A 4,640-nucleotide genomic window follows, 5' to 3' on the forward strand; every position below is an offset into this window, starting at 1 on the left:
TCCCTCTCCCACCTTGCCCCAATCCCCCCTCCATGGCGTAGCCCCGGCCCCCTCCACCTTGTACATAATGTATAGGAAAAGTCTATGTATGGTTGAGGGGGGCGGGGCGGCTTCGGAGAGCTGGGGGACCCCTTCCCCCCAATCCCCCCCTCACAGGCCAAGATCTTTGCTAAAGGCCATTCCCTCCCCAGGGCATTTGGTGTCGGGTGGGAGGGGGAAAACACATCTTGTTAATTATTTTTAATCTTATTTATTGTACATACCTAGGGCGGGGGGCTGGGGAGGTGGAGGGGGGAGAAGGGTCCCCTCTCTCTGCCCCTCCCACTCCTTTTCTACTGCGATTTGTCTGTGTCTGCCCCCCCGCCCCCATCCCGTTGTCATCTGGATGTGGTTCTATTTTTTATCGGTCTCTTCTCCCCTCCTCCCTCTCTCTAACCTCTCTGCTCCCATCTCCCCACCACCCTTTGTCTCTTGCTCTTTCTTGGGCTTCTGTACAACTCAACTTGTATACACTGTGTACACACAACCAGCCAAACGAAAACCCGACGGCAAACACTTTATCGGCTGGCTGGAGTGCCTCTGTCCTGCGGCATGTTGGGGGGCCAGGGGGTGGCATGGGCAGGGGTCTGGATCTGGCATGTGGCTTTTTTGGAGCCCTGGGACCTGGGTGGGCTGGGGTCATTGTATCCATTATGTCTTGCTGTGTAACAAATCAGCCCACCCCAAAACTTAATAACTTGAAAACAGCAAACATTTATCATCCTCGGGTTTCTGAGGATCAGGAATTTGGGAGCAGGTTAGCTGGGTGGTACTGGCCTGAGGTCAGTCATGAGGGTGCAGTCATCATGGATTTGACTGGGGTTGAAGGATCTACTTTTAAGGTGGCTCACTTGTGTGACTGTTGGCCGGAGGCCTCAGTTCCTTGCCATGTGGACCGCGCCATAGGGTGGCGGTGGCTTGAGAGTCTTCCAGGCGTGGCAGCTGCTTCCCCCAGAGTGAGTGAGTGAGGGGAGAGAGCAAGGAGGAAGCCACTCAGTCTTTATGTCCTAATCTCGACCATTGTACACCATTGCTTCTGCCACACTCTTCATTAGAGGAGGGTCATTAAGCCCAGCATACACTCAGGGAGGGGAATCAAGGTCTACTTTGTGAAGGAAAAAGAATATGAATATTGGGGTGTGTTTTTAAACCCGTACAGGCAGTGGTGGGTGTTGGGAGTTAACCAGCTTTCTCTTGGCTCCCTGAGATAGGCTTGAGGGTGGGTCTCTGTTCTCAAACCCTGGAACTACAAGGTCACGAGTGGATTGGCATTTTAGAGGTCGGCCTGCAGAGTTGAATGTGGATTTCTGTCTTCTCATGCCTTCTTAGAGTCCTTGAAGAGCTTGTGGAGATGTAGACTCATGGGCTGTTTCTCAGCTCTATAACAGAGTCAGAACCCACTTTTTAATAAAATCCTGGGGGGATTCTACCATACATTCAAGGTTGAGGAACAATGTTCTGGAATAAGGGTGTTAAAAATTTGGAGGTTGGGAATTACCTGGTGTCCAGTGGTTAGGACTCGGTGCTTTCACTGCAGCGGCCTGGGTTCAATCCCTGGTTGGGAAACTAAGATCCTCACGCTACACAGTGCAGTCAAAAAAAAAAAGTGTGGAAGTCAACTGGCAGTCTACTAGAACCCAGCCTATAAGGTAGTGAGTAAGCCGTTGTTCTAGAGTCTATCTCAAAGACCATTGGCATTCTTGAACTCTGGACTTGGCATTGAAGATGGCTGGTCAGTAGGTAAAGACCAAACATGAGATTTAGGGGTGGATCATCAGGGACTTCTCTGGTGGCGCAGTGGTTAAGACTCCACACTCCCAATGCAGGGGGCTCAGGTTCGATCCCTGGTCAGGGAACTAGATCCCACAAGCATGCCGCAACTGAGAGCTTGCATGCCACAACTAAGGAGCCGGCGAGTTGCAACTAAGGAGCTTACCTGCCGCAACTAAGACCCAGTGCAACCAAATATTTTTAAAAAGGTGGGGGGGAGTGGATCATCGGCGTTCTAGATTCTCTTCTGGGTCAAACTGAGGAAGAACCCCTGTTCTAGAACCTTGGATATTGGCTAGACCATAATCAATGTTATCAATTCTAGAGCCCTGGTTTTACAGGTCAGAGGAGTGACAGTAGCATTTGAGGACCGCAAGAGAGTGAATGATGGGCCATTTACTTTCTAGAGTAAAGATGGGTCATTAATGTCCTTGAACTCTGGCCTGTAGCACATCACAAATGCATCCTCTGAGAGGGAGTGGCATGTTCAAGTCTCTGACTGGGATGTTATATTTGGGTCAAAGGTTCCAGGATTGTCCCAGGTGAGAGATCCAGGGCAGAAATTGGATAATGTGCTCAGAAAGTGACTTGTGGGGACAATATCATCCCTTTGGGGACAGAATAACCTTGTGGTTGGCCTTTGGAATTCAGTTTACCAATTTGAATCTCAGCTCCAGCACTGACCAGACGAGTTGGATGTCAGCTTTGTCATCTGTAAAATGGGCTTTTGTCAAGACAAAGGAAAATAATTCGTTTGAAGTGCTGTTCAACGCTTAGCTGCTGTTACCCGTAGCAGGAGACCCTGGGGGGCTTGGTGGAGGTCCAAGAGATGGGAAGAGGGGGGAGAGGCAGAGGACAAAGATGGATAAAGAGAGGGACATTGAAATCCCAAGAGACTTGGAATTTTGACAAGCACTGCCAGGCCCAGGGGAGGGCAGGAACCAGAGACTCACAGGCGCACACATAACCTAGGGAGATGCCAACGGGGCCATCCCAGCCTCTTTGCTGTTGTCTGATGAGCTTTGGCGTGGTGGTGACTGCAAACCTTCCAAAAATGGCCTGCCAGCTGTCATGTGGGTTTTGTATGTGTGCCTTTTTTAGGGGCAAGCGGTAGCTTTCGTCACCTCCTCAGAGTGCCTCTAGGTCCTCTGAGAAATGGGGTGTCCTGGCCAAGAACTTAGCCCCATTAGACAATGCAGGAAAGACTCGGGCCTTCTGCTTGCAGCATGTCAGCGGTGGGACCCTGGGGAGAGAGAAGCTGGCCTGGGACTCACTGGTTCCTGTTGAGAGCTCCTCACCCCTGGCTGGGGCTTAGGTAGAGATGTCAGATCTTATCTGGGAGCTGATAAAAAACATCCCCGTCCCACAGGGGAGGGCCCCCACTGAACAGAGCTTCTGGGGGTGGTGGGTGGAGGGTGAACACGCAGCACAATGTATCTGAGCCACGCTTATTCCCAGGGCGGAAGGTTGAACCCAGGCCAAGGATCTGTGATAATGAAACCCGGAAAGGGATATTTAGCTAATCATTGTTCTAATCTGGAATACAGAGGGACATTCATGGTTCTGGGGCAGGAGAACAGTGGGGCCTCCGTCATTGCTCCTGGGCACTTAGTATGTCCCAGGCACTGCTTTCATTCTCTAGTTGCAGATTGGGCTCCTAAAGGCCTCTGGCTCTGGGAAGTGGCTCTGTGGTCAGGCCCTCTTTACAGATGAGAAGACTGAGACACACTCGCCCAAAGGCACTCAGATGGGAGGGGGCAGCGCCAGATTTGAACCCAGGCAGCCTGCTGCCGGGGCCACTCGGGGTCATTGTCTACCCTAGAACCAGGAAGCGGGTTCTGGGGTGGGTGTGAAGGGAATATTTTGGGATCAAGGCCCGGAGATTCTGTTGAGACTGAGTAGATGTAGGGGTGTGGGAGCAGATCATTGACTGGTGACAGTTATAAGGTGGAGGCCAGAGTTCCAGGGCACGGGGACATCTTGGTTGAGATTTCTGGCCTGGTGTGTTGAGTAGGTGTTGGAGCTCAAAGATGGCCTGTCAGACGGGCCTGGGAAATAGGGGAGAGTGGTGGTCTCCAGTTCGGGCTCCAGCCTTCCAGGTTAGCAACTAGAGTACAGAATTGGGGGTCCTGATTCTCAAATTGAAGTGCGTTGTCACCTTATCTGCGGTGGCCTTAAGATGCCCCACACTTCAGGCCCCCCCAGGAGAGATGTTCAATTGGGGTGCGTCCACACCGGCCTCCAGTTGAATTCAGGGTTCAGACTCAGGTGTCAGCCCCACTGAGGACTTTCTAGAACAGAACTTGCCGGTCGGCTACTTGGACACCATTCAGCCCACCTATGCCTTCTCTCTCCTGCAGCCAAAACGCCTTTCTCAATATACATTGGAGGTGGGAAGCAGGTGGGCAGGGTTTGTAGCAGTTGCTACCTGTCTCCAAGATCCCAGAACCTCCTAGAACACCACTGTCCCATAGACCTTTCTGCAATAATGAGAATGTTGTATATTTGCCCTGCCCATTCGGGTAGTTGCTAAGCCACATGTGAATACTGAGCTCTTGAAATGTGGCTAGTGTGATTCAGGAACCGAGTTTTAAAATTTTATTTAAGTTAAATTTAAATAGCCACATGTAGCTTCCGGCTGCCAGACTGAAAGGTGCAGTTCTAGAGCTTTCCTGGGGGGGGAGGGGAATGTGTTTTTCAAACGTTAGTACTTTTTTTTTGGCCACGCCGGGCTGCATGTGGAATCTTAGTTTCCCCACCAGGGATCGAACCCGCGCCCCCCGCAGTGAAAGCACGGAGTCTTAACCACTGGACTCTCAGGGAAGTCCTCC

This window comes from Hyperoodon ampullatus, assembly GCF_949752795.1.
Source record: "Hyperoodon ampullatus genome assembly, chromosome: 18".
Lineage (NCBI taxonomy): Eukaryota > Metazoa > Chordata > Mammalia > Artiodactyla > Ziphiidae > Hyperoodon > Hyperoodon ampullatus.